Source organism: Pleurodeles waltl, chromosome 4_1, assembly GCF_031143425.1.
Source record: "Pleurodeles waltl isolate 20211129_DDA chromosome 4_1, aPleWal1.hap1.20221129, whole genome shotgun sequence".
NCBI classification, from domain to species: Eukaryota; Metazoa; Chordata; class Amphibia; order Caudata; family Salamandridae; genus Pleurodeles; species Pleurodeles waltl.
In genome coordinates this window covers 734,832,780-734,858,766 of record NC_090442.1, presented here as the reverse complement: position 1 = coordinate 734,858,766, position 25,987 = coordinate 734,832,780, and the positions used below count along the sequence as shown (strand labels likewise).

Genomic DNA, 25,987 nt, shown 5'->3' with positions numbered 1-25,987 from the left:
AACTATGCAGTGGACTGAAATTACAAAGTTAATACCCCAATCTGCTCTGTGTGCCAAATGAGCAACCATCCTAAGATCAGGCAGCTCTGGAAGTACTGCATTACAAAGGGGACCCCTGTGGGTAACTCAAGCCAATAACAAGAGAAAAGGTGGGCCAACTACTGAAAGCAGAGAACTAGAAAGGCCCATACATGACAGGGGCAAAAATTAGCTGGACAGAGGATGTCGAAAATTAGGCATAAAAGTACCTGCCACCATGTAAACTATAAAACAAACCAACACACTCACTGGATTATGCCATTAGTGATTTCATCAGTGATGTCTCAAAACAGGTCATGGGTGATGTAATATGTTAGGTCATAAGCAGTGCAATAAGGGGCGCAAGTTATAGTTAGCTCTGCTAACTAGAACTGGTGGATTTCTGGGATTTTTTAAACTTCAAAACATTATGTTGGCACAGACATTCACCTAACTATGACATCACTAACTTCTTTTTTACAGTGAATTTCTATGGTTTGTTTTTTAAATGTAAAGGATATACAATGAAAGAGTCTAACTATAATCTCACTTTAACCTTTGATTTTCCTCAATGAATTTCTAGGGCTTTTTAATTTTTATTTTATTTTATTTTTTACATAAAGTAATATTTTGTTACCATACATAAAGCTAACCCAACTAAGCACATTGCCTTTTTTTAGGGGGGGCAGGGGAGAGAGGGGGAGTGGGAAAAGTGTGTGTGTGTGTCTCGCTCTCTCTCTCTCTCTCTCTCTCTCTCTCTCTCTCTCTCCCTCGGTTGGCCAGAAGACCAAGGCGCAGCCAAACCCCCACCAGAGGTCACGCCTTTGGTCGCTTGCGGCGTGAGATTGGCCGCAGGCAGCCAACCCCATGGTGTGCATGGGCTTTGGCAGTGCGCAGCAGGAGGTTCGCCATAGGGCCTGGTCTGCAATCGAACCCTCTGGCCAACACCACCCCCCTGCAGACAGCCAACCCACATTGTCCAAGGGGATCCCATCCCTCGGCGCTAAACCCACCCCAAGCAAAGAGGGGCCCCAGAGACCCAATGCCCTAGGACCAAAACATACAAATACAGGCCTCAAAAAATCATATAATCTACTCGACCTAACTGTAATGTACTTGACCAGGAAACGGGTCTGAAATTGTATCATCCTGGGCAAATACTGTATTTTACAGTTGCCCTTTTCGTCATTCTCACATATGAGTGCACCTTTAAGTATGTGAGTTCGGCATTTCTGCTGTGAAAAAATCCTGTTTGATTAAATAAACGAAACATTTGCTCCATGTATAATAAATCTAGCCCACTTATAGGGTACACATGATCCATGCATGACTTGCCTCTTAGTTTACTAATAGCTTTGCCATCAAGGTAAGAGTGTTTCTCAGTTGTTTAAACACTCACTTTTAATAAATATATTACTAAAACATGTGGTAGCGCACTGTAATTTACAGACAGTAAATTTCCAAGAAATGGCAAAAAAAAATCCCACTAACTTTCAGCTTTACTGATAAAACTTAAATAGTGTATTAACAATAAACTGTGAAAATTGGGTTTCATAAAACATTTATCATTTGGACATCACCAAGTAAAGTGTTGACTTTTTTCATTCTATTACAATATTTTTTTCATCACACAGAAGTAGGAAAAAAATGGTCCGTCACAGCTACTGAAATATATTCTGAAATGTTTGTAAAGTTGACTTCGTTATAGTCATATTGTATGTTAGAAAAAACCTAATACCAAAAGCCTTTCATTTCACATAGGTCTAACAGTTCACCTTACAAAATCCTGGAACTCTGCAGTCACAAGGAAAAGCATTTGCATTGCAAGAAGATAAACTGACTTTTGATCTCTGACTCTGAGCAAATGTGACAAGAATAAGATTTAAAGGCATCGTAATTGCTAATTCAGTTTCTAACTGAACAGAACACCTGTTCTTTGTCCACTGGCCAGAAGGGTCAAGTGGAATCTAAAAATAGCTCGCCCTTGTAAACTAAAACTCCAGCCCTGAAATATGTTAAGGGAAGGGTACAACCAGCTCCTCTTCCCTTGCCTTATTAGGCCCCAGGAACCCCATCCCACGTGGCTGAATTCTAAGGAGAGAGGGTGTGCCCATCCCGCCCATCCCCCCCAGCCTTTGTAGGCCCCGGGATCCACATCCCCACATGGTGCGGGATCCGGCATGGATACCGCCTGGATGAATTAGCAATCTATGTTTGCTCTCTACAGGCAGAAGCAATACCTGTTCTGTTCACCTGCCCACAGAGTGTGAGCAGGGAAACAGATCAGAAGTCTACTCCCAGTCAGCGGGAGGATGTTAAAATCTCCCACCAGCTGGGAACAAACATGCCTTTTTAGTCCACGCTGCTGCAAGCAGGGAAGGCATGTATGGTTCTATTTGGCGGAGATCTAAAAATGCTCCTGCCATGCGGGAGCAAACATGTTATCCTGACCACGCTAGAGAGGCCAGGGAAACTACTCTGTCCTGGGAATGGGATCCCCCGGACAAAGTACTTGAGCCGGTGCCATGGCATGGGGTCCCCAGGGCCGGCTCATGGAGGGCAGCTGTGCACCCCTTCCCTTTACAATTAAGTACAGCCCTGAGGATGTGGTCCCTAGAGCCTACTAAGGCTCAGGGAGGGGGTGGGAGAAGAGCAGTCCAGTGGCCCCTCTGCTTTTGTGTCAAATTCAGCCCCAGGGGACGGCTACCAAGGGCATATTATGGTTTGAGTAGGTCCCAGGGCCTTTGGAGGTTGGTGAAGGAGTAAGCACGGCCCCCCCCTCCACTTTATACAAATTTTGTTCCTGGAAGTTGCCTCCCCTTAAATAAATAAAAGAGCCCCAGGGGTTGGTCCTCACAAATCTATAATTTAGTTTTTTATGCCCACGCTGGAGTCCAGTGGGTACACAGCAAAATAAATGGGGGGTGGGGGGAGGTGTGAGAGTGAGAATGTGTGTGTGTTCCCTCGGCACCCTGCTCCGTAGTATCACTTTTTTTTTAAATAACTTCCGGACAAGGGAATAAGTCCCCGTTGACTCCTGTAATGACTACCAGCAACATGAGAAAACCAGAGTGCTGGCTCTGGTGGGAGAAAATTGACCCAAAGGAAATAAAGCTCCCAGGGCCAAACAGAATGTTCTATTTTTAAATTGGCGCTCCCGTGGGAGTCTCTCGATCTGCTTGCAGACCCAATCGTCCAGATATACAACTATTTTTGATCCCTAATTTCTAAAAAAACACCCACTGAACAGATTTACACCAAATCACAAAATGTACAATCTGCAGACAAAGATTTAGTTTCCTGCCAAATTTGGCGTAATTCCGTTTACCAGTTCTTGCGGTAACAATTCTTAAAGAAGTCAATGGAAAATGCACGACGATTTTGCATTTTGGAACCCCCATTTTATCTCGGCCCCTGCGCAACGGATCACCCTGAAACTTTCTATGCACAAACTAGTCAAACAGTAGCACCTCTTTGGAACGTTTTGTTGCGATTCATCAAAAAGGATCAATGTTATTAGCAATACAAAAACAGATTTTCCTATGAACAACTGATCTAACTATAACTACCTAGTGGGGACTGCTGCTGGGGATATATTATTCTTAAGATATATATATCCCCCAGAATATATATATTCTGGGGGATATATATATATCTTAAGAATAATATATTATTATGGGTTATGGGGGTTGTGTATATATATATATATATATATATATATATATATATATATATATATATTGAAAATGTCACTTACCCAGTGTACATCTGTTCGTGGCATCAGTCGCTGAGATTCACATGGTCTGCATAGCTCGCCATCTGGTGTTGGGTCGGAGTGTTACAAGTTGTTTTTCTTCGAAGAAGTGTTTTCGGGTCACTGGACCGAGTGACTCCTCCTTCTGTGCTCATTGCGCATGGGCGTCAACTCCATCTTCGATTGTTTTCCCCGCAGAGGGTGAGGTAGGAGTTGTACTATAGTAATAGTGCCCGCGCAATGAAATGTGTAAGTATGTACCTATTAAAGGTTTAAATAATATATATACAAATGTACAAAATTGAAGGTAACTTCTGAACTGCTACAGGCTTCCGGGGAGGTGGGTGGGCCCATGTGAATCTCAGCGACTGATGCCACGAACAGATGTACACTGGGTAAGTGACATTTTCAGTTCGATGGCATCTGTCGCTGTAGATACACATGGTCTGCATAGACTAGTAAGCAGTTATTTCCCCATAAGCGGTGGTTTAGCCTGTAGGAGTAGAAGTTGTCGGAAATAGAGTTCTTAATACAGCTTGACCTACTGCAGCTTGTTGTGCGGATAGCACATCTATACAGTAGTGTTTGGTGAATGTGTGAGGCGTAGACCATGTGGCTGCCTTACATATTTCATGCATTGGGATGTTTCCTAAAAAGGCCATTGAAGCACCTTTTTTCCTTGTTGAATGTGCCCTGGGAGTAATGGGCAGTTGTCTTTTTGCTTTAAGGTAGCAGATTTGGATGCATTTAACAATCCATCTGGCTATACCTTGTTTTGATATTGGGTTACCTGCATGAGGTTTTTGGAATGCAATAAATAGCTGTTTAGTCTTTCTGATGTTCTTCGTTCTGTCAATGTAGTACATTAATGCTCTTTTGACATCTAATGTATGTAGTGCTCTTTCAGCCACAGAATCTGGCTGTGGGAAAAAAACTGGTAGTTCTACCGTTTGATTTAGATGGAACGGTGAAATAACTTTTGGTAAAAATTTTGGATTAGGTCGTAGGACGACCTTATTTTTATGTATTTGTATAAAAGGTTCCTGTGTTGTGAACGCTTGAATTTCACTTACTCTTCTCAGAGATGTAATGGCGATGAGAAAGGCAACTTTCCAGGTTAGGAATTGTATTCCGCAAGAGTGCATGGGTTCGAAAGGTGGGCCCTTGAGTCTTGTTAGGACCACGTTTAGGTTCCATGAAGGAACAGGTGGTGTTCTTGGTGGTATAATTCTTTTAAGACCTTCTATGAATGCTTTGATGACTGGTATCCTATACAAGGAAGTTGAATAGGTAGTCTGCAGGTATGCAGATATTGCTGCAAGGTGTATTTTAATAGATGAGAAGGCTAGCTTTGCTTTTTTGTAAATGGAGCAAGTAATTTACTATACGTTTTGGAGTTGCGTCTAGTGGTTGTATCTGATTATGATGGCAGTAACAAACAAATCTTTTCCACTTACTTGCGTAGCAGTGTCTAGTGGATGGCCTTCTGGCCTGCTTTAAGACTTCCATACACTCTTGGTTAAGTTGTAAGTGTCCGAATTCTATGATTTCAGGAGCCAGATTGCTAGATTCAGCGATGCTGGATCTGGGTGTCTGATCTGTTGGTTGTGTTGCGTTAACAGATCTGGTTTGTTGGGCAGTTTGATGTGGGGTACTACAGATAGATCTAGCAGTGTTGTGTACCAGGGTTGTCTTGCCCACGTTGGTGCTATTAAAATGAGTTTGAGTTTGTTTTGACTCAATTTGTTTACTAGATAAGGGAGGAGAGGGAGAGGAGGAAAAGCGTAAGCAAATATTCCTGACCAGTTCATCCACAGGGCATTGCCTTGGGATTGCTTGTGTGGGTATCTGGACGCGAAGTTTTGGCATTTTGCGTTCTCTTTTGTTGCAAATAAGTCTATTTGAGGTGTTCCCCAGAGTGTGAAGTAGGTGTTCAGAATTTGTGGGTGGATTTCCCATTCGTGGACTTGCTGGTGATCTCGAGAGAGATTGTCTGCCAGTTGATTCTGGATCCCTGGAATAAACTGTGCTATTAGGCGAATTTGATGGTGGATTGCCCACTTCCATATGTTTTGAGCTAATAAGCTTAACTGCGTTGAATGTGTTCCTCCTTGTTTGTTTAGATAATACATCGTTGTCATGTTGTCTGTTATGACAAGGATGTATTTGTGGGTTATGATTGGTTGGAAAGCTTTTAGTGCTTGAAAAACTGCTAATAATTCTAGATGATTTATATGCAGTTTTGTTTGATGAATGTTCCATTGTCCTCTTATGTTGTGTTGATTGAGATGTGCTCCCCACCCTGTCATGGAAGCATCTGTTGTTATTATGTACTGTGGCACTGGGTCTTGGAAAGGCCGCCCTTTGTTTAAATTTATACTGTTCCACCATAGAAGCGAGAGGTAAGTTTGGCGGTCTATTAACACCAGATCTAGAAGGTGACCCTGTGCTTGAGACCACTGTGAGGCTAGGCACTGTTGTAAGGGCCTCATGTGCAGTCTTGCGTTTGGGACAATGGCTATGCATGAGGACATCATGCCTAGGAGCTGTAGTATTGTTCTTGCTTGTATTGTTTGATTTGGAGACATGTGTTGAATGACTCTGTTGAAATTGTGAATTCTTTGTGGAGTTGGCGTTGCTACTCCTTTTGTCGTGTCTATTATGGCTCCTAGATATTGCTGTACTTTGCTTGGCTGAATGTTGGATTTTGCAAAGTTGACGGTGAACCCTAGTTTGTAGAGGGTTTGTATGACTTGATTTGTGTGGTTTGAGCATTGTATGAGCGAATTGGTTTTGATTAGCCAGTCGTCTAGATACGGGAATACATGTATTTGCTGCCTTCTGATGTGTGCAGCGACTACTGCTAGGCATTTTGTGAATACCCTTGGAGCGGTTGTTAAACCGAAAGGCAATACTTTGAATTGGTAATGTATTCCTTTGAATACAAACCTTAGATATTTTCTGTGTGATTGATGTATTGGTATATGGAAATATGCGTCTTTGAGGTCTAGGGTTGTCATGTAGTTGTGTTTTTTGAGCAATGGTAACACTTCTTGTAGTGTGACCATGTGAAAGTGGTCTGATTTGATGAATGTGTTTACTACTCTGAGGTCTAGAATTGGTCTCAGTGTTTTGTCCTTTTTTGGTATCAAGAAGTACAGTGAATAAACTCCTGTGTTTATTTGTGTGCTTGGTACTAATTCTATTGCATCTTTTTGCAGTAGTGCTTGAACTTCTATCTCTAGAAGCTGTGAATGGTGTTTTGATAAATTTTGTGATTTTGGTGGTATGTCTGGAGGGAATTGCAGGAATTCTATGCAATAACCATGTTGGATAATTGCTAGGACCCATGTGTCTGTAGTTATTTCCTCCCATGCTTTGTAATATTGACCTATCCTTCCCCCCACTGGTGTTGTGTGGGGGGGGTGAGTGACGTGTGAGTCACTGCTTGTTGGTAGTGGTTTTGGGGCTTTGAAATCTTCCTCTATTCCTAGGGAATTGCCCTCCTCTATACTGGCCCCGAAAGCCTCCCCTGTACTGTCCCTGGTAGGTGGACGGTGCGGACTGTGAGGTACTGGCTTGTGTGGCCTGACCCCGAAACCCTCCTCTAAAAGGTGTTTTGCGGAAGGTGGTATAAGATCCTCTGCTCTGCGGTAGAGTGCGCCCATGGCCTTGGCAGTGTCAGTGTCCTTCTTGAGCTTTTCTATGGCTGTGTCGACCTCCGGACCGAACAGAAGTTTTTCGTTTACTGGCATGTTAAGTACTGCCTGCTGAATTTCTGGCTTGAATCCAGACGTTCTGAGCCATGCGTGCCTACGGATGGTAACCGACGTATTAATGGTCCTTGCAGCTGTGTCTGCTGCATCCATAGAGGAGCGTATTTGATTGTTGGAGATGTTTTGACCCTCCTCAACAACCTGTTTTGCTCTTTTTTGTAGATCTTTTGGGAGATGTTCAATGAGATGCTGCATCTCATCCCAGTGGGCTCTGTCGTATCGCGCTAGCAGCGCTTGTGAGTTTGCGATGCGCCACTGGTTTGCTGCCTGGACAGCGACCCTCTTCCCGGCTGCATCGAACTTTCTGCTTTCTTTATCTGGGGGAGGTGCATCCCCAGAAGTGTGTGAATTTGCCCGTTTTCTGGCAGCCCCTACCACCACAGAATCTGGTGGCAGCTGAGAGGTGATGAATACAGGGTCCGTAGGAGGCGCCTTATACTTTTTGTCCACTCTAGGCGTTACTGCCCTACTTTTAACTGGCTCCTTGAAGATCTCCTTTGCATGGCGTAGCATGCCTGGGAGCATAGGCAGGCTTTGGTAGGAGCTGTGGGTGGAGGAGAGGGTGTTAAATAAAAAGTCATCCTCTACTTGTTCAGAGTGTAGTTCCACATTATGGAACTGAGCTGCTCTAGCCACCACATGTGAATAGGCTGTGCTGTCCTCAGGTGGTGATGGCCTAGTTGGGTATGTGTCTGGGCTGTTATCAGACACTGGTGCATCGTACAAGTCCCACGCGTCTTGATCTTGGTCGTCGTGGCTCATGGCGGTGTGAGCTGGCGAATGTGACGGGGTGTAAGTTGGCGAAGCCGGAGTTACAGGCGAGGGAGGAGGTGTTACCGTCTTTGCTGTTTGTTGCTGAGGAGCCTCTCGTGCTCCAAACTGAAGTGTTCTCTTTCTTTTGACAGGTGGAAGGGTACTGATCTTCCCTGTCCCCTGCTGAATAAAGATACGCTTTTGCGTGTGATCCACTTCAGTGGATTGCAGTTCTTGTTCGAATCTGTGTCTTTTCATTTGTGAAGACATAGAATGTTCTTCAGTATAGGAGCCTGAAACTGGGTCTGTTGGTGCTTTTTTCGGCTCCGAAAACCCTATTGTTTGTTTTTTCGGCTCCGAGGTAACCTTCCTCTTCTTCTGTGCCGAAAAATCTTGGCCTCTATGGTCTTCGGCGCCACTGTCTCGGCGTCGATCCGTGTCGACACCGAACTCTCGGTGTCAATGCTTCTCTTTAGCACTCTCTCGGTCCCGAGGAGGCTGCGTGCCGGTGTCTCGACCGGAGTCGGACGATCTCGACACTGAATGGGCCTTTTTCGGTGCCGATTGTTGGTCACCGTGAATTTGGGTTGAGCCATGGCCGGTTGGCAGTGGCGTCCCCTGGGCCTTTTTGCCTTTTTTAATTTCTGATCTCGACGTCTTACTCACAGTTTTTGTATTGTCGAGTTCGTCGGAGTCTGAATCCTGGATGGAAAAGGATTCCTCCTGTTCCTCTTCTGTCTCGAACTGCCGATGCTCCTTTGGCGTGGACGCCATCTGCAGTCTTCTCGCTCGACGGTCGCGCAGAGTTTTTCGGGACCGGAACGCCCGACAGGCCTCACAGGATTCTTCGCTGTGCTCGGGTGACAGGCACAGGTTACAGACCGAGTGTTGGTCCGTATAGGGATATTTGTTGTGGCATTCAGGGCAGAATCGAAACGGGGTCCGTTCCATCGGCGTTGTTCTCCACGCGGTCGGGCCGACTAGGCCCCGACGGTGTGCCGAAATCTACCCCGAAGGGCACCGAAGCGCTTCGATGTTCAATGCGTCGTCGTATGTGTTTATCTCGAACCGGATCGCAACGATACCGTCGAAAATCTTCCGTTTTCTTTCCGTTCCGAAACTCGGAGCGACAGGAACACGTCCGAACCCGATGGCGGAAAGAAAACAATCGAAGATGGAGTCGACGCCCATGCGCAATGAGCACAGAAGGAGGAGTCACTCGGTCCAGTGACTCGAAAACACTTCTTCGAAGAAAAACAACTTGTAACACTCCGACCCAACATCAGATGGCGAGCTATGCAGACCATGTGTATCTACAGCGACACACACACAGGGTCTGTCTCTCTGGGTGTGAGAATAGGTGTGAAACAGTTTTCTGTCTGGGTGTGAAAGAGGGTGCATGAGGGTTTGAGTGGATGTGTGATGGTGTGAGTGAGCCCCCATCGCCCTAATAGGAACATATACACCCTTCCCACAGGACGGAAAGTGAAAATAAAGAAATTCATGAATTGTAACAATGATTTTGTGGTTTACGTATTGGTATGTGCATGTGGACTGCAATATGTGGGCAATACGATTTTTCCAGAGAAGAAGAGGACCCTGAAACACTTATGGGTCATAAAAAACATGGACCAGAGTTACCCTGTGACTAGACATTGTCATCTTATACTGCATCTAACCCTTCTGAGTTTTTTTTGTTTTGTTTTGGTGAGACAGGGTTTTGGCGAATGTGAGGGGGTGACACGGAACGTGCCGTAAGGAAACCAGAATCGGAATACATAATTTTTCTCTGGACGGAATTACACCAAATTTGGCAGAAAGGTAGCTCTTGGTACAGAAAGAGCCCTTTTTGTTATTTGGTGAGAAATTTAAGGAAATCCAAATTTGTATATATAGGGACGTGAAAGATTCGTGACCCCTCCCAATCGCATGCAGAGATCGGATTTTCTGACAACACTTCAAACAAGGAAGGTGAAGTGGCAGTATGAAGGGATGAGCAACGTTAAATAGTAATTTTATTGTTCAAGAAAGGGTAGCATTAACAAGTAGTAAGTTGTGTTTAGTTTCAGTAATAGGGAGCGTTATGGTGTATTAGGGAGTTCTGTCGTGAGGATCTCTATGACCCAGGTTGGCCACCCATGTTTTATCTTAGCCGCTTTTTAGTGATGGCTTTTACACATGTTATCTGATTGCTTTTATTCTAGGAAAGTGAGAAACATGCTGCTCGTTTAGTTAGCTTTTGCACAACATATAATGAGTTATTTCTGTCCAAATCTATGGAAGGCAGTATTTGATATGCTATTTTGGGTGCCCGTTCAGGAAACAGCTTTAATCACCTAGACACAAAACTGCATCAGAACTGTACTTCTAATGTGATATAGTTTATTATATAAACGGTGCACTGACCCAAGGAGGGCAGAGGGCATTCCAGCCAGGACTATCCAGGGATGCACACTGTGTGACATGCAGCTTGGCTGGCACTTATCTGCCAGCTTTGAGAGAGGATTGCAATCTATGCCACAGGCTGATTCCGGACACTTTTTTCAGGTATGGGGCTGGTGCTAAATCCCTTAGATCGAGCCAGGCAGAGGATTCTTTTATTATTAGAATATATATAAACACAGTTGAGCAAACATTCATGTTATGAAAACTAAAGGAAGACAACCTGGTACAGCCAGCATATCATCCTTCCTAGTTTTGTTATGCCTCAACTCCCAGCATAGTGTATGTGTTGACATTGCTGTTCTGGTAACCAGTCTTTGGTGCAGTCTACTAAAGGGGGTTATTGGGTGTTGAGCGACCTGAAGAATGATTTGAGGTGTATTCTACCATTCACTGTCTGGATCCTTCCAAACTTGAATGTTCCTCACCCTGACTAGTGGTAGTCCCTTCTATTAGGGTTTGGGTCATAGTCGCCAACGCTGGGTGGCTGTTTTGTACATTTGTGTCCTGTCTAGTTTATGTATACAAGCTTCTTTTGCTCCTGCCCACTCTATTAAATCTCTTGTCCAACTTAATTTTATTGGTAAGAGAGTACTCATCCAGTGAATGGCTATATGCTGTTTGGCTACTGTGAGACGCAGGATCGAATTACGCTTGTTTTTTACCTCCATTTTCTGGGAGTATCACTAAAAGACAAGTCCTAATCGATTGTGGAATCTCACAGCCTGTCACCTCCCTCGGAACATCCAGGAGCGCCCCCCAAAAGTCCCTTTCCCCAACGAAGTGCCACACCATATTCAAGAAGTCTGCCTCTAGTGCCCAACATCTAGGACAGGTGGTCTTCCTAGAAGGATGTATGTGGTGAAGGCGGTGTGGTAAGAGATATGTCATATGAACAATATTGTATTGTATTTGCTTGAACCTAGCACAAATTGCTGTGTTCATGACCCCCCCTCATGTATTCTGGCCCACTCCTGCGGAGTGATAGGTATTTCACTATGTTGCTGCCAGCCAGACCTCTTCGATCCACAATGGCGGCAACTGCCTATCAGAGTGCAGTGCTTAGTAAATGTGTATAACAAGGCGACATTCTCTTGCCATAGCTCGCAGCGTGACCATGGTTTGTGTGGGACTGAGCTCTTCCGGGAAAGACGGCTAAAGCTGCTTTGCTGTGGCTTCCATTTTAGCATATTGTAGAAATTGGCCTCTGCCTAGGTGGAACTTGTCTTGTGCCTGGTGTTTGGTAACAAAGCGCCGTCTGGGAAGAGGTCTGACAACATTAAACATCCCCCCACCCCCCTGCCACACGCACTACCAGTAGTTTGTCTATTTCCCACAATGTATCATTGGGGATATGATAGTAGGCGCCTTGCATTACATATAGCCAGTGTGACAATACTACCATTTTTATAAGGGCTATTTTCCCCAATCAGGGATAATGGTAAAGTGTTCCAGAACTGATCAGAGGAACCCAGTCCCTCCACCACCCGTCCCATATTACAAAGGTAGAACTGTTTCTCATGATGTGTGATATATATATATCCAAGTACTTAACCTCATCCAGCGTCCATGGCAGACCTGACCTAGGCAGATGCTCCAGGGCCTAGTCCCAGAGGTGACCCAGTAGGTATAGTACTGATTTCGCCAGGTTAACCCATAAACCTGAAAATTCCCAAAATTCTTTTACTAAACGTCCTGGAATTGGAGCTGAGATATCAGAACATCGCAAATAAATCAAGGCATCATCGGCATATACGACTATAAGATGTTCTTTTGTGCCCACTTGCACCTCCAACCCTGTAACACCTGGCACAATCGGGACGTCAATGGTTCCATAGCAAGGGCGAATATTAAAGGGGATAAAGGGAATCCCTGCCTAGTTCCTGGGCATAGCACCATATCCGGTGATACATAGCGGCCCGTACGCAGGTCTTAGGCTGGTGTATAACAGTTGAACCCATTGGATGAATCTGCTGCCCAGTCCCATCCTGCCCATTACTCTCCATATATATATTCCCAGTGAAGGGAATTTAAAGGCCTGTTCTAAAACCAGGAAGGCCATGGCATAGTGGTCCTCCTGGAGGCAGGTGACAAAGAATTCATGATGTATTTCGGTGCGGAATAAAGCTGGATTGATAGTTACGGATCAGTCCCAGTAAATGTGGGAGGAGGCGAGTAGCCAGGATGCCGCTAAGGAGCTTGATATCAATATTTAACATTGAGATGGGTCGGTATGAATGAGTCTCAAGGGGATCTTTAACCCGTTTTGGTGTCAAAGTGATTAGGGCTTCTGACAAGGAGTGAGGGAACCGTCACGTCTTGTATACCTCTGTTGACACATCAAACAGTCTATCAGCCAGATCGTCCGAGAAAGCTTTATAGAACTCGGCGGGCAAACCGTCGCTTCCTGGTGCCTTCGCCATTTAAGAGCTTTTATTGCTTCTAGTATTTCTTGCGGGGGAGATAGTCACCAGAGGAAGTGCATCTAAGGATACATCTAGCACCCCCAAGTCTCCTAGACAGTGGGGGTGTGAATAAACAGTACGTAGATGGTCGAAAACGTCAATAATAGCCTGCTGTGTGTGCACCTCTTGTCTCTCGTATAGCGAGGATCGGCCTCGGGCATAAAAGGGGTCCCTGGGGTGACCTATTCGAGGGTTACTCCCCCCACATCCCCCATTAACATATGTTTATCGACTTAGAACAAAAACCTATACAGCGAAAATAACAACCTGTAAAAACAGTTGTAGACATTCAACGTAAGTTCCCTAACACCAGCCACTCACAGGCAGTAGCTTCCAACCCCCTACCTTTCAACCAGCAATCCAGAGAGTCTTGCACCCCGGCTCAAAATTCCTGCTTCAAAACTCGATCCAAGCCTATAGAATCAAGCCAATCAGCAGCGTCCTGGGGTTTCTAAAACAAATACACCTTGGCATTCTATTGGACACGTAAGCGTGCCGGGAAAAGAAGGCTATATTTGATAGTATGAGTCTGCATCTTCTGTTTGATGGGAAGAAAGTCTCTTCTGAGATCTTGGACCTCCTGGTGTAGTGTGGGAATATGTGGATAGGCATGCCTTTATAATTAGGACGTATTGAAAGATGATGTCCATATCCCTGCAGTTAAACAGCCGTGCTACCATTGCACGTGGCGGAACACCCAGACAGCATGCCGGCCCCAGGGCCCGGTGCGCTCTTTCAACCGTGAGAAACCTGGAGAACATGTGTGGCTGCAAAGCCGCGGCAAGCCACTCCTCCAGAAAAAAATAAAAATAAAATAAAAATCAGCAAACGGGCCCTCTGCTCGCTCTGTAAATACCAATAGTCCCTTAGTATCCTCCAACTGGTCATTCTTAAGAGTGGCGTTGCTTCAAAGTTCCGTGACCGTTGCCTGCAGCTCTTGCACTGTGGTGCGAAGGTCTAGCTGCAGATGGTTAATGTCCATGACCATTGTGTCCAACTTATTTTCCAGTGTCTCCTGGGAGCCATGTATTGCTTCTAGGATTTCAGCTGTGCCCTGTGCAGTTCCTTGCTGTTCTGGGGGATGGGGACAAACCTCTTCCAGCCTGTTGGGGCCCAGGAGTAGTTACTGTATATTACATTATGGTTTTGTTGGACCTGGCCCTTTTTACAGGGTCATCCCTAAAGTGTTTTGTCTTCCTCCTAGTTTTGGCTCTAGGACTCTGAGAACTTTATCACTGCTGATCAGTGTTAAAGTGCATGTGCTCTCCCTTCTAAATTTGATATGATTGGCTTACATCTAATTGGCACATTTAATTTATCCACATACAGGGCCTGTAAAATAAATGCTACTAGTGGGCCTACAGCGCCTTTCAAACCAGTCTCAGGCCTGCTACCGCAAGACCTGCATGCGCAGTTTACTGTCCCAGGGAGCTGGTATCCAAATTTACTTAGCAGGCCTGGAACTCCCCTTTTACTACACATAAGTCACCCCTAAGGTAGACCCTAGCTAGCCCTATGGTCAGGGTGCTGTGTGGTTAAAAGGCAGGACATGTGCATGGTTGTGTGGCCTGTCCTGGTAGTGATAAACAGCCTATCTAGTTTCTTACTACTGCGAGTGCTGCCTCTCTGATAGGATTACATAGGAAATGCCCTAACATATGTCCAGGTGGTATTGTCTGATCTATGAGGGGTGGCGTAGGCATGTTTGGTATGACTGTAATGGTAGCGAGAATGCTGCTTACTGGTGTCAGTGGATTTTTTATTACCATTATAGAAATACAATTTTTAGAAAGCGGGCATTTCTCTGTGCTTATGATTTTTTTTTTTACATCTTTTTATTTATATTTATTTAACATTACACACAAGAGTGAGAGAGTTAGAGGAAAGGAAAAAAAAAAAAAAAATGTTATCTTGTGAAAACTTTTAAAGTAACAATTATATTTTGCACCAGAGCTAGAATCTCGCAGTTGTGAACTGCTAACTTAACATTATGGTAATTTTGGTGTGTTCTGCTGATATTCTTGGGGATAGTTAGGATGAAAGAACAAGATAGGAGCTGAGAGAGAGAGATATTAAGTCGAGTAAAGAGGGAAATAGGAGAGGGGGGCGAGTATGGGGAGTCGAGTGGGTCGGCTCAGATGGTTTCGGCAGTATTCTGTTGGTTGCTGTTAGTTGGCGAGTGTGTGGGGTATGTTTCATGGTTTGTGTTGGTTATACGCTGCGATCTGTTTTTATACTCATTTACTTATTCATTAAATTTGTTCTCAGGGGGGAGCTTGTTGTCTTTGCTTTCCAGAGTTGTTACAAAGGAGTTCCATGTTTCTACGCCCTTAACTTTGATCCCTCTGTCCAGCATCGATTGCAGTGTATATGCTTCTGCTTTTGCCCAACGCAAGAGCTCCGCGCGCCATTGTTGTATCCCCCGGTACATTGGGCGCCTTCCAGTGCATAGCTATTAGTGGCCTATACAAGACTAGCGCTAGATCTATGCATTTATGTGTTTGCTTTCTGCCTTTGGGTCTGTCTCTTATTCCCAGCAGGCAGAGTTCCGGGTTGAGGGATAATGGGGTGTCTAACCATTCGGTTATTTGGGATATTATGTCGCTCCAAGCATTTAAGACCGGAGGACATTCCCATGTCATGTGAAAGAAGGAGGCGTCAATGGTTCCGCATCTGGTGCATTTCTGAGATGTTTGGGGGAACATGCGTGCCAGTCGATGTGGAGATAGATATGTCTGATGTAAATAGTTAAACTGTGTGTATCGGAGCCTGGGGTTGCGTGGCACGGTCTGTGTCAATGTTAGAGTCTGATTCCACACCTGTTGTGAGAGAGTGGTGACTAGTGTTTGGTCCCACCTGTTTTTAGCTTGTTCTTGGCCTTGAGTGAACTGTGTGGTCAAAATTCTGTACGTACTCGAAATATTCATTGGGTCTTGTGTGCCGTTTAGTAGTTCGTGTAAGATTGGGGCCACTGTAGGCTCGTTATTACCGCAGTCCCATGTGATGTGTATTAATTGTCGTAGCGTGCCAAACGCGATAAAATCACCGCGTCCCAGGCTGTAGGCGTTCGCCAATGCTTCGTAAGTTATTATGTGGCCCTCACTGAACATGTCACCCACTTTTTGTATGCCTTTCTCCAGCCAAGCTGATAGGTCTAGTTTTGTGGCTATCTCTTCAACTTTAGGTATATCTAGTAGTGGTATATTGGGGGAGTATTGTGGTTTCTTGTCGTTACCCAGCACAAAACGGTGCCATATCCCCCGTGCGTTGTGAAGTAGTGTATTTTGCGTTCGTCGTGTTTCATCTCTATCCATTAGGTGGCTTATTATATTAGTGTGTCCCAGTTCGCTGTGTATGGTTTGTGCTTCTACAGGGAGTGCAGAATTATTAGGCAAGTTGTATTTTTGAGGATTAATTTTATTATTGAACAACAACCATGTTCTCAATGAACCCAAAAAACTCATTAATATCAAAACTGAATATTTTTGGAAGTAGTTTTTAGTTTGTTTTTAGTGTTAGCTATGTTAGGGGGATATCTGTGTGTGCAGGTGACTATCACTGTGCATAATTATTAGGCAACTTAACAAAAAAAAATATATACCCATTTCAATTATTTTTCATTACCAGTGAAACCAATATAACATCTCAACATTCACAAATATACATTTCTGACATTCAAAAACAAAACAAAAACAAATCAGTGACCAATATAGCCACCTTTCTTTGCAAGGACACTCAAAAGCCTGCCATCCATGGATTCTGTCAGTGTTTTGATCTGTTCACCATCAACATTGCGTGCAGCAGCAACCACAGCCTCCCAGACACTGTTCAGAGAGGTGTACTGTTTTCCCTCCTTGTAAATCTCACATTTGATGATGGACCACAGGTTCTCAATGGGGTTCAGATCAGGTGAACAAGGAGGCCATGTCATTAGATTTCCTTCTTTTATACCCTTTCTTGCCAGCCACGCTGTGGAGTACTTGGACGCGTGTGATGGAGCATTGTCCTGCATGAAAATCATGTTTTTCTTGAAGGATGCAGACTTCTTCCTGTACCACTGCTTGAAGAAGGTGTCTTCCAGGAACTGGCAGTAGGACTGGGAGTTGAGCTTGACTCCATCCTCAACCCAAAAAGGCCCCACAAGCTCATCTTTGATGATACCAGCCCAAACCAGTACTCCACCTCCACCTTGCTGGCGTCTGAGTCGGACTGGAGCTCTCTGCCCTTTACCAATCCAGCCACGGGCCCATCCATCTGGCCCATCAAGACTCACTCTCATTTCATCAGTCCATAAAACCTTAGAAAAATCAGTCTTGAGATATTTCTTGGCCCAGTCTTGACGTTTCAGCTTGTGTGTCTTGTTCAGTGGTGGTCGTCTTTCAGCCTTTCTTACCTTGGCCATGTCTCTGAGTATTGCACACCTTGTGCTTTTGGGCACTCCAGTGATGTTGCAGCTCTGAAATGTGGCCAAACTGGTGGCAAGTGGCATCGTGGCAGCTGCACGCTTGACTTTTCTCAGTTCATGGGCAGTTATTTTGCGCCTTGGTTTTTCCACACGCTTCTTGCGACCCTGTTGACTATTTTGAATGAAACGCTTGATTATTCGATGATCACGCTTCAGAAGCTTTGCAATTTTAAGAGTGCTGCATCCCTCTGCAAGATATCTCACTATTTTTGACTTTTCTGAGCCTGTCAAGTCCTTCTTTTGACCCATTTTGCCAAAGGAAAGGAAGTTGCCTAATAATTATGCACACCTGATATAAGGTGTTGATGTCATTAGACCACACCCCTTCTCATTACAGAGATGCACATCACCTAATATGCTTAATTGGTAGTAGGCTTTCGAGCCTATACAGCTTGGAGTAAGACAACATGCATAAAGAGGATGATGTGGTCAAAATACTCATTTTCCTAATAATTCTGCACTCCCTGTATGTTGGCAGGGTCGCATAGCCATTTAAGCACCCACTGTAGTTGGGCGGACACATAGTATAGTTCTAGACGCAGCACCCCCATCCCTCCCTGTGCGAGTGGGTGACATATTTTAGTTAGAGCCACTCTGCGGCGGCCATTGCCCCAAATTAAGTCCGTCAGTAGACTGTTCAGGGTTTTAAAGATAGAGGCTGGTAATGTTAATGGTAGCGCGGAGAAGAAGTATAGCAGACGCGGCAGGACAATCATCTTTGCTATTGCCACTCTGCCCATTGGGGAGAGAGGGAGCGAGCACCAGAAGGGTAGGGAGCCTCGGAGGGCTCTGATCGCACGTCCTAAGTTGCCCTCTTTGAGGTCTTGGGGGTCATGGTAGATGTTTATCCCCAGATACTTAAATGTGGTGTAACACCATTTCAACTCACTCGAAGAGTGGTCCATACGGTAAGGCTCTGGGATCGCACGCATTGGGAATACGCAGGATTTCGACCAATTCACCTTTAAGCCAGATATGGTGCCAAATTGATCCAGCAATTCAAGTATACCAGGAAGGGAGGTTGCATAGTCACGTAGGAATATTAATGCATCGTCCGCGTACAGTGAGACTATATGATGCTTGTGACCATCTTGAATGCCCCAAGCAGATGCGTGTATTCGTGATCTGGCGGCCAGGGGCTCGATGGCTAAAGCGAACAGCAGTGGGGATAATGGGCAACCCTGTCTAGTTCCCCTTTCTATTCTGAACTTCCCCGATATGGTTTCTCCTGTTTTGACTCTAGCTGTCGGTTTGGAGTATAAAGTTCTGATCCAGTTTGTGTATGTCTTAACAAAATCCATTAGACAAGTTTTTCTAGCAGGAAAGGCCAGCCAAGTGTATCAAATGCCTTTTTGATGTCCAGTGACACCGCCACCCTTCCATACTCGTTCTCTGGGGTGCTTGCCATTAATCGTATTAGGTTCCGTATATTGACAAATGTGTTACGGCCGGGTATGAATCCAGACTGGTCATGATGTACCAATTCTGGCATCAGGGGGAGCAGGCGGTTTGCTAATATTTTGCCAAGCAATTTGCAAACTGTGTTTAATAGTGATAACGGCCGGTATGATCGAACATCCATTGGGTCGCGGCCTGGTTTGGGCAACACTACTATTACCGCCTCGCGTTGGGATTCAGTTAGCTGGCCCTGTGCTGAAGCTTCGGCCAACATTTCTAAATATGGAGCCAATGTTTGCGTCTGGAAGGTGTCATAATATTCTATGGGGAGACCGTCGCTGCCTGGTGCCTTGCCATGTGCCAACTGATTTAGCGCCTGTTGCACATTCCGCAATGTCTATTGGTTTGTCTAATCTAATTCCTCTGCCTGTGTTGGTGTGAGGTGATTTATTTGTAATCCACTGAGGAACGTGTGCAACTTTTTCTGTGAGGGAGGGGGGTGCGCCCTATATAGTGTACTGTAATATTCTTTGAAAGTGTCGTTTATTTCGGCATGGCTGTTTATGATTTCCCCCGTGCTTAGGCGGATGGCGCAGATGGGAGCATTATGACGCTCGCTCTTCAGGAGCCACGCCAGGAGCCTGCCCGGCCTGTCGCCTTCTGAGGGCATGCGGGCCATGTGATATCTGTAGTCATATTGCCTCAGGCGGTGATCTGCTTCATTCCATAGTGTTCTCAGTGCTGTGAGGTCCGCTTTATCCAGTGTGCCCTCTGCAAATTTACATTCTGCGGATCTCACGTTTTGTTCGAGCTCTCGGATTTCGTTTGTCAGTGTTTGTCGTACACCCTTGGACATTGTCATGCATATGCCCCTTACTACCACCTTATGTGCGTCCCATTCGTTTGCTCTGGATTTCGTAGATCCACTATTGAGTGCAAAGTATGTGGTGATTTGAGTGGCTATTTCATTTCTGAAGGGGGGGATCCTGTTATAATCTTGGTTGGAGGCGCCATGTCGAGATTCGTGTCCGCGGTCTACCCCATTTAATGTGTGCTATCAGTGGGCTATGATCTGAGATTGCTCTGGCGGAGTATTCTGCCTTGGCGAATTTGTGTATCAAGTCTTGTGAACTAAGTATTAGGTCTATGTGGGTGTGTAGGAGGTGTACAGGTGAGTGATAGGAGTATTCTCTGGCCAGTGGGTGAAGGTGTCTCCACACATCTATCAGGCGGTGCTCCGACATCCAGGATTGGAGTGTTTGTGAGTTTTTCCTTACTGGGGCGGCCACTAACGGGGGGTGTGATCTATCCATGTCTATTTGTGGGACGCAGTTCATGTCCCCGCCCCAGATGCTAGGTAGATTTAATGTGTTTGACAAGTGCGTGATGGTGGATTGCAAGAATTCGCCCTGTTTGACATTGGGGGTGTATAGCCCAGTAATCGTCAGTGGTTCCCCATCCAGCGATCCAACCAGTTGGATATATCTGCCTTCCTTATCTGTTATATTATGCTTTGTGGTGTAGGGGACCCCCGGAGCTATCCAGATTAAGACCCCCCTCGCGAAAGAAGACATCCCTGCCACATATAGCTGTCCTGTCCAACTCTTTTCCATTGCTTTGGCGTCTTCCGGTGTAATGTGTGTTTCCTGTAATATAGCAATGTGTATGTGATAGCGTTTTAATAGTGCTCGTACCTTATTACGTTTGGTTGCGCCAGCGATGCCTTTTACATTCCATGTTATTATGTTATATGTTGTGTCCCTGTGTGTCATTTTACGTTATGGCATCTTTCGCTCGTTGAGCCCGCTTTAGGAGCAGGGTCGACTACGCACATCTCGCGGTGTAGGTCCGGCGTGGCGCGCTAGTCTCCCACTCGAATACCATCCTGAGTGTGTAGAATATTAATAGCCCCAGGAAAGTGGTGTGAGCCCCTGTGAGGAAGGGGTAAAGAGAGGGAAGCAGCATAGAGTAATAAAAAGGATATATAGGGCAAGGCCCAACTTTAACTGCTATGGCACAACCGGTGCCTAAATCGTGTCCGATGTGTCATTGTTCCATTCAGGTACCGTTCAGGTAGTGGGGGGCGTGGGTTGGTAGGGGCCGCATTCTCGCCCGTGGCCCACATCTATATGGCTTGTTTCCAGTGCCAGTCTGTAGATTTCTGTATAGTTCGGTTCAATTGTTCCCGCGGTTTCGTGCATTCGTAGTGGGTCGTCTCGTCTCCAGTGTTGTATTAAATCGGCCTTTCGCATGCTCGGTGCCCCCTGTTGTTTTAGAGCAGCTGTTAAATATCACTGCCGTGGGGGCGCTATCTAGAGGTCCTCATATTTCGTCGGCCGTGCGCGGGGTGAGACGGGGTGAGCCTTCCATCAGCGGGGAGAGGAAGGGGCTGGTGCTGCTGTGTTGTGAGCTGCTGTCATTAAAATCCGCTGCGTTGTTGGAGCTCAGCCACGAGCGTGCTAGCGTGCTGATCATTTTTAAGGCTTGCGCCTGATCATCTGCCCATTTGTGTTTTAGATGGGTGCGCTGGTGTGTTTTTCTTTTTTCTCCCCCCGTCGGGGGTATGGTGTTATCCAGTCCTCCTTCAGCTTGTCTTCTTTAGTTGGTTCCACCAAGCCTTTCGCGTGAGCCCACGTCCAGGCGTCCTCCGGAGTTGAGAATATGAGTGTTCTTTCATCGGCGACTATCCGCAGGCGAGCTGTGAACATGAGTGAGTAAGTAATTTTGTTCTCGCGTAAGACTTGCTTGATTTTATAGAAAGATGCCCTCTTGTTTTGCACTTCCGTCGTGTAGTCCGGGTAGGCTGTGACAATGCAATTCTCCATGCTGGCCGTACCTGTGGTTCTGAAGTGCTGTAAGACTATGTCCCTATCTCTGCAGTTTAGGAATCTCGCTATCAGCGGGCGAGGTGGGGCGCCCGGTCGAGGAGGTCTACCTGGGATTCTGTGTGCTCTTTCTATGATTGGCACTTTTGCGGGGTCCTGTATTTCCATTATGTCTTTAAGCCAGTTCTCTAGGAATACTTCAGCCTTGGATGATTCTGCTCTTTCTGGAATACCCAGGAATCTGATGTTATTTCGTCTGGAGCGGCCCTCAGCGTCTTCGGTTCTTCGCTGCAGCTGCGTGATTTCCGCTTCCAGTTGTTGTATTTTATTTTTCATGTTGTTTACTTCCGGTTGGACGTTTTCTAATGTTGTTTCTGTGACGGTGACCCTATCTGTTAATTTGCGGTGATCCGCATGCAGTATGGTGATTTCTGATATTGCAGAGTCAATTTTACTTTCGAGGGATGTCTTAGTGTCCAGAACTGCTTGCAGGAGTTTTTCGAACTGCATCGAGTGCGTGCGCAGAGTCTCGTTTACTTGTGATATTGTTGTGATTTGTAAATCTGGTGCGGTGCTGCGGTCCAGTTGGGGCCCAGGTTTGGGCAGTTTTGGTTTAACCATTATTCCAGCTGATATGAGCAGTTGGATCGTGCGCAGCTCCTGTTTGTTGCTTGTTTCTGCTAGGGCCAGTATGGTTGTATTCACTTCCCTCTGATGGCTTATTTATTTATTTTATATTTTTGGGAGGGGGGTATTGGGCTATATTTTACTGCAGTTGGGGCGTTTGTGCAGGCTTTGGTGGTGTCAGATTGAAGACACGCTAATTGTGGACAGTCGGTTGTGGTTGTACCACCGTGCTACATGTTTTTGTTGTCAGCAGATATAATGTTTGTTCCTCCTCTCTTCTTTTGGTTTAATACCGAATGTTGTGCCGGATCAGCTGCTCCAGCCCTCGGTGTTGCCGCGCTAGTGTTTAGGTTGGTTGTTTGTGCCTGATCCCTCTACGGGCCAGCTGCCGGGGGAAGCGCAGTGCTTATTGTGCCGTCGCGTTCATGCCCTCTTTGGCATTGTACTCGGTCCAGGATGCTCCTGTGGCCGGGTATTCTGCGTCACAGCAGATGTCGGGGTTCCGAGTCTGCCCCGCGCCGCCCCCTTCCTCGCCTCGGATCCTGCAGCGGCAACGGCCGCAGTCCCAGGCGGGCCGCAGCCACCCAGTAGAGGTCGCCCCGCGAGCCCGCCTGGCCTTCTTTGTACTTCCAGTCCGGCCGCCGCGGTCTGCGTCGGCCCGCGTCGGTGCGTCCAGCGCTAGCACCCGGTTTCGCGGGCGCTTAGCTAATTTCCCCGGCAACCCTCTGGGCCGCCTCTGTGCAAACGCTTGGATCCCTTCTGACTCCAGCGGCCTCACTCGCTTCGCCGCGGTCACCGAGACCCGCCGTCGCCGGCCCTGGCAGCCGCTGCCACGCTCACCTTGCGTCCAGCGCCGGACCCCACAGGTCACCGACAGCCGCGAGCCGATCCTATTCTCACACGGGGCGGCCCAGCCCCTTAACTAGGACCGTGAGTGAGGCCGCGCGATGTCCTATATGCAGGGCTGGGTTGCGCCTTTAGATATCATCTTCAGTCAGGGCCCCTCAGGATCGCTCCAGGGCCTCACATCCCCATGTGGGGGTTCTGGGGGGGGGACTCCGCTTGCGATTTTGGTATTAGACTGGCGCTGGTGTCAGGATCATTTTAGAATATTGGTGGGCCGAGAGCAGAGCTTCTCTTTCAAGCGTCCGCTCCGGCCGCCCATCTTGGCCACGCCCCCCTCTCTGTGCTTATGATTCTGGTGTTTTGCAGCTTGACTACAATCCCCTCTGGGGCAGATGGGCAGCTAGGTTTTGTGCATACCTTTCAGACAGCCTGTACACAGGGAGGGTGGAGGTGTCACAAGAGTGCATCTGCATATCAAATGGTCTTCCTGGGCTGGTAGAGGGAGAAGTGGGAAACACCTGCTTTTGTAAAGGCTGTGACCTGGCCTCACACAAACGGCTCGGTTTCCCCCCTACTGATGTCTGGAGTCAGTGCTGAAGGAGAAAGGGGACACTCCTGGAACCGGTTAGTATTGGTTGGGATTACTTGGATGTAGGAGGAGCGCCTCAGTATTCCCCTGCTTGAGCGCGGGGAGAGCGCTTTGTGCTTTCCTTTTTCAGCGTGTGAGGAGCGCTTGATTATGGACTTCTGCACCTCCAAGGAAAAGCGCTCCTGTGTCCCCGCGTGAGGCTCTCCGCTCCCCTGTCAGATGAGAGGCTGTGTGGAACCTCTGCGTCAGCATGGATGAGCGCGCTTTATATTGTGCCCCCGGGGCACTCGCAGGCCCCTCCTTTGAGAAAATCACTGCTGTGACTCGGGCGGAAGAAAAGTGCAATCAAGGGAAAACTGAAACTAAGGAAGGAACGGGCCTGCAGCTGGAAGGCTCCCATTGGGCTGGGCCGCATCCCAAGAAGAAAGGTAGTGTTCTGAGGGGCCCTGGAGGGCTTCGGACGCGTGCTTTGTGTAAGGCGCTGTGCGAGGCAGAAATCGCTCTGTGTGGACATGGGAGGTTGCTGGGTGAATTATTTTCTTTACTTGGTGTTGGGGCACCAGAGCCAGGAGGAGCCGCCTGACACTCTCTCCCCCCCCCCCCCACCCCCCCCAATAGCCACATTTCTAGTGATAGCGACCCCCATAAGGAGAGCAGGCTGTTATCCTGACCACGGCATAAGTACTGTATTTGCTGGGGTAGGAGCACAAGAACCCAGGTGCCAGCCATTGTGGGTACTCACTCACTGTATATAGTGTAAGAGAAGCGCAGAAGCGATGTGGCCTGCAGGTACAAGGCACTGCGGGAAGAGTCCTGCAAATGTTTCCTACCACCATAGGACCATTTCTTCGCTCCCTCTACCCCCCCCCCCCCCCAGATATTCGTGTTTCCAGCTGAAGTCTTGGCATTGCATGTATGGGAAGGTTGAGGATGTTTTGGGGCCTGATGGGAATGTTACATTTTATGTGCACCCAAGTTGTAGTTATGGTTTTATGACTTATGCCATTGGGTAAGGTTTCCATGATGTGCATTTATGGTGATAATGACAACCTGGCTACTGCTTGTGTTGCAGAATAACTAGTAACCTATAAGTTTATCTGACTACTGCTTATTTTCGCAGAGGACTAGTAACCTGTTCAGACAACTGTTTGCGTAGAGTATTACTGATACATGCCATGTTTGGTCTAATGAAGTTTATTTTTAAATAACTTGTTGTTGGGTTGCCTTTGTGGTGTATTTATTGAGTCAAGTGTGTTGCACAAACACTTTACACATTGACTCTTGGATAAGCCCGACTGCTTGTTTCAAGCTACCCAGGGGTTATCTTGGGTGTGTAACTCCCTCGCCCAGACTAGAGTGGTGGGTTCTGCCTGGCTTAGGTGTATACCCTGGCCAACCAGAAACCCCATTTCTAACTGTGTTGGATTGGGCTGCCTTCATGGTTCTCTCCTTGCCCATGGTGGTGTGTCCGCGAAAGGACACAGCTGATACTATACCACTGGTTCTCCAATACAAGACCAACAGTGGGCACCACCCCCAACTTGGGTGTCATAGAAGTAAATTGCTGATATGCACTGGGATATCCCAGGGCTTGACCTTAGGGGTTGGGTGGCGGCACCAAGTCTTTCAGTTCCAATCTATCCGTCCACCCTTGGGTCTGCAGGACCCCAAGGCCAGAACACAGCCCATCCACTTTGCAAGGTCCACTTAGGGACTGGATGGCTATGTGAGGGGCACCCCTGAAAAGCCTCCCAATCAAGGAACACACAATGTGAGGCAAAACATCCAAGAAAATATCTCCCTAGGGGCCCCTGGCCTCTGGATTTGCCAGGTCCCCCATCTGGCCTCCCAAGTCTGGTTCCTCCTCACCGCTGGCAGCTGTCACTCGTACCGCGCACATGAAGTGCAAAGCAACCATTTGGGCAGGTAAGGTCTCCATATCACGCCCCCAAGTCCTCAGCGTGGCACCGGGGCCCACACATTGAACCGCCACTACGTCAAGGCTCCCAGGGATGAGTGCTCCTCCTCT

General features: G+C 46.8%; 1 protein-coding gene across 2 annotated transcripts in view; it reads right to left on the bottom strand.

The window, feature by feature from the left end:
- COPG2 (COPI coat complex subunit gamma 2) overlaps window positions 1-25,987 on the bottom strand; it is a 297,572-nt gene that overhangs the window by 214,568 nt on the left and 57,017 nt on the right. The gene's annotated exons all lie outside the window — the stretch shown is intronic.